Raw genomic sequence first — 17,049 nt, forward strand, 5'->3', positions numbered from 1 at the left:
AGCTCCCCTGCTGAAGGGCTACAAGCTTTAAAAATGGGTGGCTGGGAGGAAGGCCAAAAAAAGTCACTCTAGTCCTTTCCAGGTGCTTGGGCCATTCGTTTCTTCTCACCTCTGGATAGATGGATCCCTGTTTCCCTTCTGAGCAGGGCGGTGGGAAGATGTCAACCAGGGAGATCCTGTGGAAGTTCCAGCAAGAGGAAGGGGTTAGGTCAGGTCAGGTCTCTCAATCTCTAGAATTTTGGAGGTGGTGTGGAATTGGCTCTTCTTTCTCCAAAGCAGTCCCAGGATGCTTCTTTGCAGCTCTGTAGCCCCAGAACATACCTCCTCCTCAGCCCAGCAAAACAGGGGAAGGGAACTAACCCAAACCATCCTGGAGGCCACGGTTTCGCCGAATTAACTGGATGTCCCTGGGAAGGAGGGTGTTCCGCTTGGAAACGCAGGCACACTGGTAGGCATCTGCCAGGAGGTCTATAAGGAAAACTGCTGCTGCTGTTTCCAAGGCAAGCAGCGCCTTCGGCTCCCAGGTCACCTCAACTCCTCGGGTGTATTCCAGACAGACACTGCGAACCGCACAAGCGAAGGGCAGCTTTGGAATGAGAAGCCCCGTGCTCTTTTGATACTTTCGGATCTCTTGTAAGGCACGCTGGCCGGGCCGGCACCTCCGTCTTCTCCCACGACCGGCCGCTGCTCGTGGGGATCGCCTGGGTGCAGGACGGCGGCGAGGGGGCTGCAGGGGAGGCCTCTGGTGCCGAGGTCTTCCCGCTCAACCCCGACGGGGAGCAGGGGCCGCTGAGACTCTTCTGTAAGCGGAGCCTGATGTTCGGGAACGCCTCATAGCGCCTGGCAAAAAGATGCAACGGCCGCGTGTCCAGCAACAATCCTGCCCGGGTCCCCAGCCGGGGCTTTTATACTGCGCGCCAAGGTTCCCAACTCCGCCCCTCGGATGAGACGGCGGCCAATCTTCCAAGCCTTTCGAAAAAGCGCGAAGCCTGGGAGAGAAGCATGCAACTCGGATAAAAGTTATTCTTAAAGTAAAAGCACAAGATTAAGCAATTAAGACATAAAGGATTTCCCCCCCCCCCAAATTTATGGGATTATAGCACGCTTTTTCTGCTGGCCTCCCCTCCCTCGAGTTTGTTGTGGAAATGGGATTTCTCGTAACGACCGGATTCGGAAGTTTGCAAACTTGCAATATAGACCCTCGGATTTGAACATGGTCCACGGTTTGTTTTTTTTAAATCACTTAATGCAAATTTTATTTTGCTTTAATCCTAACCCGAATTGTCTCAAAGCAGCAGCCCGCTTCAAACCAGATTAATATCTAGGACGTTAACAGTGTTATTGGGAATAATCACTTGCTGTATGATTGGCGAGGGCAACTTTCATTATAGCGATTCCTTAACTTCAGAATTCTTTCCCAACGGAGGCCACAAACGAAAATTTTGGAAAGCTAATGAAGGCACTTTTATCCAAGCCAGGAAGGATCCTAAGACTGTCCTAACCAAGGGATTTCAAGCTATTAACAGTTGATGGAATCAAATAAAATAGTTTGTTTGAAAAAGTTCTCCATCCTGGGACAATTGATTACTACCATTTTACATTTGAGACTGCAGTTTCAGGAATGAGTTTTCTTTTAATTCTTTGAAACAATTCTTACTCAAATTTTTATTTCAGTGATTGCTTTGACTTCCTGTGGCAAAATGAATTACATACACACACATATATATGCAATTACATACAGACTACAAGACTACATACACATGCAACTACATATATCATAGCTAAGATGCTACTTAATGTACAATGCAGAGGATAAGCCAGCAACCTCCATTTAAAAACTTATCCTTCCAGGAGAAATTCAATCTTCAAGGCAGGAAAAACGAAGAACAACCCTGTTGTTCAGATCTGTTTTATAGTCCCCCTTTGAAGGTATGTGGTGTTCAAATAATTGCTTTCAGCAGCTCAATTTGCTTCCCCACGTTTAACAAATTAAATCCTAAAACAGGTTAACTGTTAAACTTCTGATAGGACTTAATTTAGTTTGAGAATGCGCCTTAAAACCTCCCAAACTGTACAGAACATTTCACAATGTTCATGCAGTAGGTTGAACAACAAAAGCAATCCTATTTAAAAAGACATTTTTCAAATTGTTGACACCACATCCAGGCATGTTCCAAATGACAGCAATGAGATTTTGCAAATGTATAGCTGCCATAAATAGAAATTCATATAAGTGGCATGGCTTATGATAAAACATCACTTATATCATCACAAATCTATCTTCCACCACTGAGTCCAGAAAGCACGGAATGTATAAGCGATGTTTAAAGTATTTATATAATTAATATGCTTTGGAATTAATTTAAGGAGACCAAATTACAACTGAGTAGTTTACCCTGTAAGTGTTGATATTTTCTCCTATGGAAGAATGCATATGGTTTCTATGCACCAAGAAATGTACCAGTATTTTGTGTCTAAAGGTTTTTAATTTTTCCATTGTTTCATTGTAAATGGGACCTTCTGTATAGTCCCATATTAAAGTCCAATTAATATGGTTACTCCTCTATATTTGTATACTTTTCTGTTTGTATATATCTAAAAGAGATTTTAAAAAAGAATTTGCTGTATTTCAAATGTTGAAAAACTTGAGAAAGCTGGATTCAGCTATCTTAGTCTTTCAACCATGTGTCCAGGCAAACCTGTCCAATTTATTATACAAACTGTTCAGACTCAAGCAGAGAATCTTAGTATATAGACGAAGCCATAAACTATATACTGCAGAAACCGTTACTGCAGGACTGCAAAATCCTTTTACCTCAAATAAGTGGAGAACTGATGAGGTTTTTGTTTTAGTGGAAACAAAATGCAGGGGAATTTTGCAAGGTGTTTTTTTTAAAAAAAAAAAAACAATTGCTGTGTTTTGAACCAACATTTTGTATTTTAAGCAAGTATTATAATCAGTAGTATCAATATTACCAATAATCAATAATACTGATCATCAATATTAGATCTAAAAGGCATCAGAAATCCTGGCAATTACTCTTTGAAGTGAGGTGGTGTTCCTGCCTCTGCAGAGTAGCCAATCACAGTGCAGGATTGGGCTTTGAGGAAAGTGATGTGCTCCACTTGTGGTAACCAAAGCAAAAAAGAAAAAGAAATAAAACCCAGTGTTTTATAAGGCAGAGTAATAAAACTCATCTGGAGGCTACAGCTACTGGTCTGTGCTGGGAAAGGGGCAGCTTGGATAAGCCTTTAGTCATAATGCATCTTTGTTAATGCTGTCACAATACAGTCAGTTGTGATACGTTTCACCTAATCTATCGCCAGCACAAACAAAGCCTAGTTTACCCCAACAAAGAAGCGCACACTCGTTTATGTAAGTCGGGATTTATACAAGCTTACAAGCCAGCCGTTGCATTCTACTTCAGTTTGTCTGCATGCAGTTTGGAACTGCTTGCAGAAAAATCCTCTGCATTCTACTGTACTGTTTTAGTTTGCTTTTGCTTTTGCGAATTAGTGTGTACTATTATACATTGTATCTCCAAGATCCCTTCCAGCTCTATTCTATTCTGATTCTGATTGTATTGTGAACTGAAGGCAGCGGTGGTTCCCTCCAGAGAACTACCTATTATATTTCTTTTGCCACTGTTTTTTTCTGGAATTTTAATTTGTAAAAATCAATATTCTGCCTTTTAGCTTAAAAGGATCTTCCCAGAAGACTTTGAAAACAAGAAAACTCAGCAATAAAAACAGATGATATTAATAGGATCAAAGGTACAGGTGGTCCCTGATTTATGACCATGATTGACCCCAAAAATTCCCATTGTTAACCAGGATATTTGTTAAGTGAGCTTTTGCCCCATTTTACAACCTTTCTTGCCACGGTTGTTTTGATAATCATTGCAGTTGTTAAGTTAGTAACCCGGTTGTTAACTGAATCTGGCTTCCCCATTGACTTTACTTGTCAGAAGTTCGCAAAAAGTGATCACATGACCCTGGGACACTGCAACTGTCATAAATATGAGTCAATTGCCAGGTGTCTGAATTTTAATCTTATGTCCATGGGGATGTTGCAAAGGTTGTAAATGTGTGTGTGTGTGTGTGTGTATGTGTATGTAGGTCTTTGGTTATTCGGGTTTTCTCCCGCGTAAAATTGGAAGTGTCTTGGCAACGTTTTGACGAAGTCTCATTCGTCATCTTCAGGCTGGTGTCTTCGCTTCGGCTTCGGCTTCGTGCTTCTAGGAGCTCCAAGGAGCTCCTTGCTCCTAGAAGCATGAAGCCGAAGACACCAGCCTGAAGATAGGAATGAGACTTCGTCAAAACGTTGCCAAGACACTTCCAATTTTACGTGGGAGAAAACCCAAATAACCAAAGACCTACATACAAACACCCGCGAAAACCCTAGTTCAGTGTGTTGGAAGAAATATCCTTCTAGGTTCTGCTCCAAGTGGGGAAAACAGACACTGGAAACATGGAGACTGCTTGGAAAGATGGTTTAATGGTGGACAGGATCACATGGCTTGAGTTCCTGAACAGAAAAGAGGGCAGATACAGTAAATCCTCGGGTTTTTATGCTCTCTCTGGCTCTGCATTTCTTGGGACCCCGAAAGAGTATCCTGATTGGTTGTCAGACTCCCAGGGGGTGGGGGCCTTGCTGGCTGATGCTCACATGTGCTTCCCAGGTCACATGTGGTTTCTGCTGCTATTGTGTAGAGGGCTAATCCTATCTTTGGCAATTCCTACTATGGCTCTGCCTGAAGGAGGTAGATCTTTGTTATGTAGAGTAGACTGGCCCAGGCCTTAATGGCCCATTGACAAAGGGTGGGGGGCAGGAAGGTGGGAGCTGCTTTGTCTGTAAAATATGCTTCTCATATTTCTCACCCAGGGAAATATAATATTCTGCCTTTTTCATATTTCCTAAAATATTTCACTCTTCCAGGAAAGGGGTAGGTGCTAACTTCCTACAAGTGAAATCCCAATCCACTAGTTTCTAGGCTTTTTTTTCAGCAGCCAGTAAGCTCCCTGCTGAGAAATACACACACACACACACACACACACACACACACACACACACACACACACACATTATATATATATATACATACATACAGTATATATATATATAGGTAGCTTCTAAATTTTTTTACTACCAGTTCTGTGGGTGTGGCTTATTTTGTGGGCATGGCTTGATGGTCATGTGACAGTGGGTATGCCTTGATGGTCATGTGCCTGGGTGGGCATAGCCAACTCAATGTCACTCACGTCAAGGGGTGCCTTGCCTGGCCCCTCCCCTCCCAGCCATTCCTTGTCACACCCAGCCTCAACGTATCTATAGTTCTGTAAAAATGTTGTTCACCTTTTTTCAACTTTATTATCTACATACTATAGATGCACTTTCATGGACCACTGAGAGGAGGAAATGGCTCACATGCTTTGCCCAAGAGTGTGATAGGCAACAGGCTTTTAAGGGGCCGCCAGAAAGAAGGGGGGGGGCAATGTATTTTCCAAAGCACCAGAAGGCAAAACAAGAAGCAATTGATGGAAACTGAACAAAGAGAGAAGCAACCATAAAACTAAGGAGAAACTTCCTGACAGTGTGAACTATTGCAGAATATTTCAGTGATAATTTCATGACAGGTAGTCCTCAACCTACGACTACAAATGAGCCCAAAATTTCTGTTAAGTGAGACGTTTGTTAAGAGCCTTGGTAGTACAGGGGTTTAAGGCACCCTGTTATTAAGCTTATTAAGACCAGCTGCCTGCAATTACTGCAGGGTTCGAATCTCGCCAAGGCTCAAGGTTGACTCAGCCTTCCATCCTTTCTAAGGTAGGTGAAATGAGGACCCAGTTTGTGGGGGCAATAAGCTGACTTTGTATAAATATACAAAAGGATGAAGGCTATTGCTGAGCACATTGTAAGCCGCCCTGAGTCTTCGGAGAAGGGCGGCATATAAATCAAATTAAAAATAATAATAATAAAAAATAATAAAAAAAGTGAGTTTTGCCCCATTTTATGACAAAAGAGCCTAGTAGCGCAGCAGACTAAAGCACTGTTATTAACATCAGCTGCCTGCAATTACTGCAAGTTCAAATCTCACCAGGCTCAAGGTTGACCCAGTCTTCCATCCTTTCTAAGGTAGGTAAAATGAGGACCCAGATTGTGGGGGCAATAAGCTGACTTTGTATAAATATACAAAAGTATGAAGGCTATTGCTTAACGCATTGTAAGCTGCCCTGAGTCTTCGGAGAAGGGCGGCATATAAATCAAAATAAAAAAAAAAAATTCTTGCCACAGTTGTTAAGTGAATCACTGCAGGTGATAAGTTAGTACCACATTTGTTAAGTGAATCTGGTTTCCCCATTGACTTTGCTTGGCAGAAGGTCACAAAAGGGGGGGTCACATGATCTTAGGACACAGCAATGGTCATAAGTATGAACCAGCTGCTGAGCATTTGAATTTTGATCACATGATCATAAGGATGCTGCAATGGTTGTGACTTGTAAGTCACTTTGAAAAATGGTCACTATGAAAAATGCTTTTTTCAGTGCTGTTGTGGCTTCGAACCAGGGGTGAAATGCTCCCGGTTCGGACTGGCTCGGGCGAGTAGGTAGCGATGGCGGGGGGCAGTTCGGAGAACCGGTAGCAAAAATCCCTTCCCCCCCAGCCTCCAGCTTGCTTACCTTCGCACACCTGTCTTGCTTCGCTTGCTGTAATCCCTGCAATCCATTGCATCAGCAAGCAACTGAATCTCCCTGCCTGCTATCAAGCTCATCGGTGAGCAGCTCTATCTGCCTGCCTGCCTGCCTGCAAGTTTTTTTCCCCTTTGGGAGCTTTAAAAAAAATAGTTAATTGGGTTTTTTTTAAGTCGTTCTTTTTTTAGACCTGGCCATTTAAAGTTTAGGAAGTTTTAAATTTAGCTGCTTTTATATAAATATAAAAATAAAATAAAATAAAATAAAATAAAATAAAATAAAATAAAATAAAATAAAATAAAATAAAATAAAATAAAATAAAATAATATTTGTGCAGCTTTCTGAGATTTTGTGTTTCTGTAGTGTTTCACTCTAACTACACAAACACACAAAATCTCACAAAGCTGTATGTGGAATTTTGTGTGCGTAAAGTGTGAAAGTTGGTTTTTGGGGCTTTTTGTGGCTGTGTGAGGTTCCTGCTTGTAGGGGCCATTTTGGGGCTAGCACAGCTGCTTTTACATTGGGTGAGCCAGTTGTGTTGTGTTGGGTTGTGTGTGTGTAAAGTGTGAAAGTTGGTTTTTTGGGCTTTTTGTGGCTGTGTGAGGTTCCTGCTTGTTGCAGGGGCCATTTTGTATCTAGCACAGCTGCTTTTACATTGTGGGTGAGACAGTTGTGTTGTGTGTGTGTAAAGTGTGAAAGTTGGTTTTTTGGACTTTTTGTGCCTGTGTGAGGTTCCTGCTTGTTGCAGGGGCCATTTTGGGTCTAGCACAGCTGTTTTTACATTGTGGGTGAGCCAGTTGTGTTGTGTTGTGTTTTGTAGGTTAAAAAAGGGCAAAGAAGTGACGTCTATTTGGCCACGCCCACCTGACCACCAAGCCACGCCCACCCAGTCACCTGACCACCAAGCCACGCCCACTAATTAAGCCACGCCCACAGAACCGGTAGCGAAAATTTTTAGATTTCACACCTGCTTCGAACAGTCACTAAATAAATGGTTATAAGCTGAGACTACTTGTATAGAAAACCAGAAATGTGCTTCCTTCTTTCTGCAGCAGTCAATAAACATGCATCAAACCTCTTGACAGCTATCATCTCAGTAGCCATCATAGCATAGGATAGGACTGTCTCTAAATGTTTCATTTCCACTATTTCAGTAATACAAATGGTGCTGAGCTCAGCTTTTTCTGTCACACCGTAGTGGATACTGTGGGGACCTCCTTGGATTCATGAGATGGAAAGCCTTCCAGCAATTCCATAATACTTTGATTTTAGGAATAGTGCCCATTATAACCATATGGAATACCATATGATTATAATTGGCAGTCACAGAGGAGAAATAGCTACTGCTATGCATGTTCTATGATCAACACTAAAGGCTTTTGAGGCTGTCCAATCTTATGTTCTCATACAATGTTATAATTGGACTTTAGCTTTATTTTGGCACTGCACTCCAAAGTTAACTATTGTCATTGTGTGAATTACCAATTGCCATTAAATCAGAATTACCGAACAATGCTTTCTTGATGGCAGGAGAATGCTGTAGATGCTTTAATAATGTTTGTTCTGCCAGAATGTTGCATATTCAAAACATTTTGGCTCAGCTCTTATTTGTGCAAATGTTTTAGATTTGTGCCAGACTTTCTTGTTATTCACTGCTCTTCTTTCTAGACACTTATTACAACTTTCCACCCTGAAACCAGAGAAAGCTGTTGTAAACACAGAATACATTCAAGTGATCCTGCAGCATAAGCATAAAACACAATATCAGACAGTTCAGGGGTGAGACACACAAAGAAACAATTTGTGATCAAGCTGTATTCCTTTTTAATAAACAGTAGCCTAAAATTATATATGATGGTGGGACAAAATGCTTGCTTTTTCAGGCAAATGTGTGTGTCACTGTTTGTGTAAAATTGATGTTAGCCTTGTGAGTGTCAGGCGCAAGTAATTAGGAACAGGAGTTGAGTTCAAAGCACTAAAAATTTATTACATTCAACCTATACACAAGAATCTGATCTATTCATTTTTAAGGCAAATTGATGCTAGATAATGGAATTCACAGAGGGCTGGACTTGAGTCTTTTGTGGGAGAGTAGTGACTCCAAACTGATAGCGAGTTTGACCCCGCCTTCTGGTTCAACCTGCTCATCTCTTATAGTGAGATTGTCCAGTTAAGAAGCACAACTATGTTTACAATAATTCTCTCTTTATTCTAAGATTTAATAGAATCTTGCAAGTATTTCTCCACACACACACACACACCCCTTTCCTTTTACCCTCTGAAAAACTAGGGAGGGTCCATTTTGAAACACTTCCCATGCCTCCTTTCCTTTTACACATTGATTGTCCAGTCTGCGGCTCTCCTTTCTATTTCCCAAGGTCATTCCCTCATATCATTACAGTGAGTAAATGAATTATTTTATATGGATTACAGTTCTCTAATCCCTTAAATGTACATTTATTAGCTAAACTGGTACTTTTTTTCTATTGTTAATCTCTTTTTTATTTTACTCTTACTGTTTTCATTTTTTTTCCAATAGTGTCCTTGAATTATATGTAATGGGAGATGTGTAGAAAGCACAGGCAAAGTCCGTATGTATTTTTCTTAGGGAGAATTGGCTTTGTGCACTTGGCAAATAAATCATGTTCTTAAGTCAGCAAAATCTTGAAGGCAATTACCACCAACTAAGGCAAAAAAAAAAAGAACACATTGGGACAGTTAATGCAGGTCTGCCATGGCAATAAGGTTTATGGCAATGCCTCATTGGCAAGGCTGGTGAGGATGCCTGCAGGATTTTAATCAAAGACTCTTCCCCGGATTCCTGAGGATTTTCCTCTGAGAATCAAGTGGGTTGGGCACCTAATGTTCTGCAACACATACCATTTGCTATATTCATAGAAACACACCCACCACACAGCTGATTATATCCAGCCAACAAAAGTAACCATGATTGTCCTATCAGTGCAATTACAGCAAGAAAGCAATTGACATGTCTGGGCAACAAGATTGTTGTCAAGGGGAATGTAAATTCTCTCAAACAGTAGCTCTCAATGATAGATATTGCTCTGCTCTTACCTGGCTTAGGGTAGAGCCAAGGAGGCTTGGCACTTGGTTGGTTCTTCCTTTGTTAAAGGAAAGCTTAGTCTACTTTCTTTTTATCATGCTAATGCACACCAAGTCAGCAAAGCACCACTAACAAATAACCACAGTCCAAACCCCACAGTGCCATATCGTTTAGAAGTCATAAGTCTATGGATATTAGCCATCAATCAATGAAGAAGCACTATGATAGAAAGCACTGCAGGAGCAGACACAATGCACTGATCTTGTTAATATTGCATCAGTTGCAGAAGGGCATATATTTCAGTGATGGGACACCATTAGTATAAGCACAAGCCACATTCCATGAAATTGCCTTAGGCGAAAAAAAGAAGCATTAATGTGTTAGGAAAATGTTTTTGTTGCAATATTTTCAGGATCAGACTCAATAAAGATAATAGAAGTTAGAGATTTAAATATATTTCTCTTTAATCATAATAGGCATTCTATATTCGCTGAATATTCAAGATAGAAGCAAGGAAAATGGGGAGGATGGCTCCTTATATATACAAGGGGTGGAGCCAGGAATGGGAGTGGTAAATTATGAATACATTAAAGTCCAAAGAATAAGTTAACCCCTGATGTTCCATATATACATTATTTACACATTAGAGAATAAGGCATTTACATCTGACAAATCCCCCTCTAAATGCCGGTTCGTTATACAACACCAGTTACATTCAGATTCAGGACAATATAATACATATAATTTAGAAGTTAAATATTTGTGTTGTTTAGAAGGTAAGGGTTTTGTTAATATGTCAGCTACTTGTTCAGAAGTATCACAATGTATTGCTTTGATGAATCCGTCTTGAGATAGTTGTCTCACGTGCTTAAATTTTATATCAATATGCCTGGACCTTTGTCCAATTGCATCGGATCTAGATATTTCAATGGCCGCTTTATTGTCTTCATGCATAATAAATGGTAAAGTAGGTTTCTTCCAAACATCTGTGATCAAATCATTGAACCATACAAGGTTATTTGCAGCTTTAGACAAGCAAACATATTCCGCTTCTGTGGTAGAAGTGGCTACCAGTTCTTGTTTACCAGTATACCAGTAAACTGGACAATCGTTCAATAGAAAAACATAACCAGAGGTACTCTTTCTGCATGATGTATCACCAGCCCAATCTGCATCGGCATAACAAGTAATTTTTGGTTCTTTGTCATTATTGGGTTCCAATATTAAACAAAAATCTAATGTACTTTTCAGATATCTTAAAATTCTTTTGACAGCTTCCCAATGATACAAGGTTGGTTTGCTAACATATCTTGACAATAAATTGAGAGGTAATGCAATATCTGGCCTAGTCCAATTAGATATATAAAGGAGTGAACCTATAACTGATCTGTAAAATGTGTTGTCTTTAAACTCAGGGGAAGATTCATCATTGTTTCTAAGAAAATCAGTTTGCATAGGTGTGTCACATGTTTTGGCATTATTTAAGTTACATTTGTTTAGGAGTTCAATGATTTTATCTTTCTGAGTAAGTTTGAATCCCCTTTTAGTTTTGTTAATTTGTACACCAAGGTATTTATTCACTCTACCTAGTGATTTCAATGAGAAGTGTTCGTTTAACTTATTTACAAAGATTTCCCTGCTCTCTTTATGCTTTCCAATATATAAAATATCATCCACATAAATTAATACAAATTCAATATGATCATTACTCTTTTTTACAAAGAAACAGTTATCAGCAGTGGTGGCGTTGAAATCCATGGTCTTAAGTACTTTTACCAAACAATCGTACCATCTTTTGCCAGATTGCTTCAATCCGTACAGACTCTTATTTAATAACCAAATTTCGTTCTTATTAGTGTATTGACTGTGTGGTGCTCTTACATATATTTCCTTATCTAATTTTGCGTGTAAGTATGCAGTCTGTATGTCATATTGAAACACGTCCAGATTGAGTGCAGATGCTACTACAAGAGCTGTTTTGACACTCTCTGTTCTCACTGTGGGTGAATATGTGTCAGTATAGTCTTCTGGATATTTTTGTGCATAACCTTGTGCAACTAGTCTGGCTTTGTATAAGGTATTACCTCCTTCTAAATTCTTAATTTTATAAATCCACCTGGTACCTATAATTGTTTTATCCTTAGGTGCGATCGCAGGTGTGAATACATTTAATCCTTGTAAACTTTCCATCTCTTTTTCCATAGCTAGTTCCCATTTTTCTCTTTCCTCACGGGGAAGTTTCAATACTTCCTCATATGTATTGGGTGTTATTTGTTCTCCATCCATATGCATTATGTAATCTTTGTATTTATTTGGTATTTGGTTTCTATTGTTTCTAATATTTCTTTCAGGTTTGCTATGGTTGTCATGCAAATATCTGGCTTCCTTTTTTGTTAATGTGTCTGTCTTTATTTTATGCTGACTATTTGTCCAAGTTTTGGTTTTGTTCTTACTTTTGTTAATATTTTGATTTTCTGTTGTTCCTTCCTCGCAAGATATATTATCTTTGCTTTTATTAGGAAATATTTCATTAAGGTGCAATTTAGACCAATTGGCCTGCTCATGGAACACAGCTGTTCTGGATACTATAAATTTGTTATTATTATCAATGAATCTGTACCCTTTGGTTCCAGTTTCGTATCCCATGAATCTTAATCTCCTGGATACGTTTTCTCCCTTTCTCCTCAATTGTTTAGGTATGTGTACGTCTGCAGTAACTCCAAATATGTGCATGTGTGCTAATTTAGGTTTTCTATTGTACATCACCTCATATGGTGTCTTATTCACAATACTGGACCATGTTCTATTTTGAGTGTAATTTGAATAATGTAAGGCTTCTGACCAAAATTGTTTGCCTAAACCAGCATCCTCTAATGTGCATCTAATCATGGTTTGTAGTGTGGAATTCTTTCTCTCTGCAATCCCATTTTGAAATGCAGAAAATGGATTGGACGTGAAATGTAGCATCCCTCTATCCTTTAACCATTGGGAGAATTCTTTAGACATGAATTCACATCCCCTATCTGTCATAATTTGTTTTATTCTGATATTATGTTGTGTTTCTATGCGTTTGTAGAATTCCTTAAATTTCTGAAAGGTTTCATCCTTGTGCTTTAATGTGTAAACAAAACCATAGCGACTGTAATCATCCACTATTGTTAGGAAGTAACGTTTTCTATAGGTAATTGATGGAGTTAATGGACCAACTAAGTCCATATGTACCAAATCAAAAATATTGTTAGTTGATCTGTTAGATTTTTTTGGTCTGGGACTGGTTTTTAGTTTGGTGGATTTACATACTGAGCATTCCAAATAATTTTCACAATTTTTTATTTTTACACCTTCTGCGTGTTCAGTCATTTTTTGTACTACAGGAAAGCTTGCATGTCCTAACTTCCTATGTAAGATGTGAGCACACTCATCATGAATTGGTTTACCTATTTTTGGTTTCTTCTCATTGTGTGTATTTTTATTATCATGAGTTATTTTACATTCATCATTGTCACTGTTACTGACATTTTCATCATCTGCTTCAATACAATCTTCCATATTTGAATCAATGTTATGTAACCATCTTTCTTTGGTTATCAGATAGGGTAGACCCCCTTTTATCATCACAGTGCCTACATTTGTTTTGTTCTTTTCTATAGTTGCTTTCCCCTTTGAGAAAACTATATTGATGTCAGATTCTCTGCTTAGTTTTATAGCACTCAGTATGTTGTGAGGTATTTCTGGGATTAATAATACCCCCTCTATTTTCCCTAAACCAGGCAAGGTCACATTTCCTCTGCCTAATACTTGAACCTTTTCTTGATTAGCTACCTTTATCACAAACTTATCTTCTGTAAATGAAGATAATATACTTTTGTTGTTAGTGGTGTGATTTGTTGCACCAGAATCAATAAGCCAATTATTGTTCTCATCTTGTTGTGTTCTGGTGCTGTCTTGTTTATTTAGCCCATTTAGTGACCCAGATTTTCTCTCTTTTGAATTTTCTCTACCCCCTCTACTTTCTCTGTAATTTGGTGGACTTCTATATTTGTGTCTATCTGTGGAAGATTGTCTGTAATTGTATTTGCTCCTATATTCTGGCCTATGTCTCTCCCTTGGGACTTTGGGACAGTCTCTTCTACTGTGTTCCCTGGATCCACAATTGTGGCATCTAAAGGCCTCATTATATTTATCTTGAAAGACTACTTTCCTAAAAGATTTGTGTTCTGTTTGGTTACTGGAACGATTTTTTCTTGAATTGTCTTCTGCTATCAATTTGTTAGATAGACTTTCTATTGATAAATATCCCAAATTAATGGTATCTAAGTGTGACATAAAGCTATCCCATGATGGATCAAGTGAATTGATAATAACACTTTTCATTGTTTGATCTGAAATCACTTCCCCCCTCAATTGCAGCTCGGCTCTTATTTTGTTTAGATTTATCAAATGCTCACTTATAGAAACCCCTGGTTTCACTCTAGAAGAAAAGAAATCCTTAGACATTCTTGTGGTTGTGGCTACGCTATCGCTGTGAAATAGATTAAACATGCATTGAATTATTTCTGATACAGTTAGGTTTGGTTTGATGCTATGATACATTGCAGGAGACACGCTAGAAATTATTATGAAAAATGCTCTATGATGTAAGCAATCTATTTTTAAAGTCCAAGGTCTTCTTGGAGGACTAGTTATAAAGAATAGTAAATTTTCTTTCATAAAAATAACCTGAAGCTGTTGGTACCACTCTTGTAAATTAATGCCATCAACTCTAAGTTTTGGGAAGTCACTGGGTAAGTTCCCCACATTATTTTGTCCATTACTTACAACCTGAGGCAGTCCGTGGTCTCTCAAGTGCAGGAAATTACAGAACGGCATTGGGATGCTTGTAACGAGCCTGCGCGGTTCTCTGGCCAGTTCAAGTCTTTCGGGGCCGTCTACGTAGTTTTGCACATGCGCGTTGCTCATTTCTTCTTTGGCGCCGTTGTGGAAGGTTCTCTCCATTTCAGCTCTCTCGATCCGCTCCTCTTCAGATGAGTCGGTCTCTGGCTCGGTTTTTGGGGCTTTGGTGATGGCGACGGTTCTTCTCTTTCTCTTGTGTGCGCTGGCACTCGATTCTGTCTGCGGTGTAGGACGGAATCGGCATGGCTCTCTGGGCTCGGGTGTCGTCGTTTTCGAAGTCAGGATGGGAGCGTGCAGGTCTTGAGTTGTCGGTTTGATTTCTTGCTTCTTCGTTGATGTCTTGGAAATTTTCAATCTTGGCCCAAAAACAGCAAAAAGCGTTTTCATTGCTGACTTTACTTGAGACTTTGTTAAATCGTCTTCACTTTCTGATTTTGGTTCATCTGAAGAGTTTGAGACTTCTTTTTCACTTTCTTTGTCTGATAGCGTTTTTCGCGCCAGAAATTTTGAACTGAGCGTTTTGATTGGCTCTGCTTCACTCTCTTTTGAAGTTCGTTGAAACCAAGATGGCTGCCATTCAAAATTTCGCGCGGGGTCACATCTTTTCTTTTTTACAACTATTTTCTCAGTAGTCATTTCACTCACAGTTTTTTGATCTTTGGGTTTTTCTTTAATGACGTTTTTCTCTCTCGCTGCTCCGCTGTTCCTCAGCATCTCCTGGAGGTCCGCGATGAGGCTTTCATCATTCTTTTGGCTTTTTAGTATCTTTAATATCTCTGACCTGAGTTCGTTATTTTCTATCTCGATTTCTTCCTGGTCGTTATTTTCACTCATCAGTTCTTCTTCTTCAGTGGTGTATTCTTCGGATTCTCTCGAAATCGCATTAGTGGATTCGTTGATCATCTCTTGATCAGTTTCTATTTCTTTGCTGTAGGCCCTGGTGTTGGGCCTATCTTTCTTGGACATTTTTAATTACTTATTGAGTCAATTAACCATCCTCTGCTACCAACTTGTTGCAATATTTTCAGGATCAGACTCAATAAAGATAATAGAAGTTAGAGATTTAAATATATTTCTCTTTAATCATAATAGGCATTCTATATTCGCTGAATATTCAAGATAGAAGCAAGGAAAATGGGGAGGATGGCTCCTTATATATACAAGGGGTGGAGCCAGGAATGGGAGTGGTAAATTATGAATACATTAAAGTCCAAAGAATAAGTTAACCCCTGATGTTCCATATATACATTATTTACACATTAGAGAATAAGGCATTTACATCTGACAGTTTTGTATGTCAAATGTGGGGCTATCTATTACATGGTGGATATCTAAAGCCTAGAATTACAAATATATTCAGCTGGAGCTGAGCTGCAGATGGCATGTTATTTAATACAGAGTGTTACTTCTCATTTCAAAATGACTAATTCCATATATCCTATTACCCCTATCATTCTTCCTTTAGTGGAATTGTTATAATGTTATAATGGATTTAAAACTGTATAAAACTAGGATGCTTCCTCTGATTTGGGGTGATTCCTGGTTAGGGTAGTGTGGTGCTCCATTCAAGAGAGGCTTTGGATGAGAGATTCTACAGATAACAATTTGCCATAGTCCCTTTAGGAAGACAGTGTTACTAATCTTTGGCCTCTTAATATATATAGCTCATCATCTCTTTCATTTACCAATCTCAATTTGCTAATCACCGAGGCTGGTATCTTGTTTGTCTGGCTCCTCTATAAATTGTAGCAAATTAGACTTGGTACCACTGGGTCTTAATGATAATTTTGACTCGTCTAGCATGTCATCCTGTTCTTGGAGACCTCTTCAGTTTGAGCGAATTCTGAAGCAGTAGCCTCTGCGTAAACAAAGATTTTCTTGCACATTCATTTTCCTTCTTTTTCACATATAGTATTTTGTTTACTATAATATAATTCACCAAAAGGCAAAGTAATAATAAAATCCAGCCTTTGCCGCATACATTATCTTCTGTTCTTGTTCCTAAGAGGGTGATGCGTTCTGCAGCAAAGTTCCCCACTCACCACTGGGAAAGGGCTTCTTTCCTTTTCTCTTGTGTCATTGAAACACAATTTCTCCAATTCTGTTCCTTAAAGAGAACTTTTTATGGAGGAAGAAGGGGAGGAATCAATTCAATTAGCCTAGAAATTAGCTAGGCACTGGTGGCAGGGTTGGTGCTGCTGCTGGCTTTTGCCCAAATCACTAATATAACTCCCTTTGAGTCTGACTGGGAAAAAGGAGAACTCCTCCACCTTCTTCACAGCAGCAAGTAATGAGAGAAAACTTCTGGAGAAATTTCTGAGCAAATATTTGTCAGTTTCAGAGTGTAGGCAACTTCTCTTTGCTTCCACTCCTAGTTGACCAGTCAACCTACCTACCGA

The 17,049-nt window shown here is 39.3% G+C and overlaps 1 pseudogene; it reads right to left on the reverse strand.

Annotated features, from left to right (window-relative positions):
* Positions 1 to 355: 355 nt before the first annotated feature.
* Positions 356 to 835, reverse strand: LOC139326586 (histone H3-like centromeric protein A pseudogene; annotated as a pseudogene).
* Positions 836 to 17,049: the final 16,214 nt, after the last annotated feature.

The sequence above is a fragment of the Pituophis catenifer genome, unplaced genomic scaffold (assembly GCF_029215685.1).
Source record: "Pituophis catenifer annectens isolate HBS135680 unplaced genomic scaffold, rPitCat1.0.hap2 SCAF_1, whole genome shotgun sequence".
Taxonomy (NCBI): Eukaryota; Metazoa; Chordata; class Lepidosauria; order Squamata; family Colubridae; genus Pituophis; species Pituophis catenifer.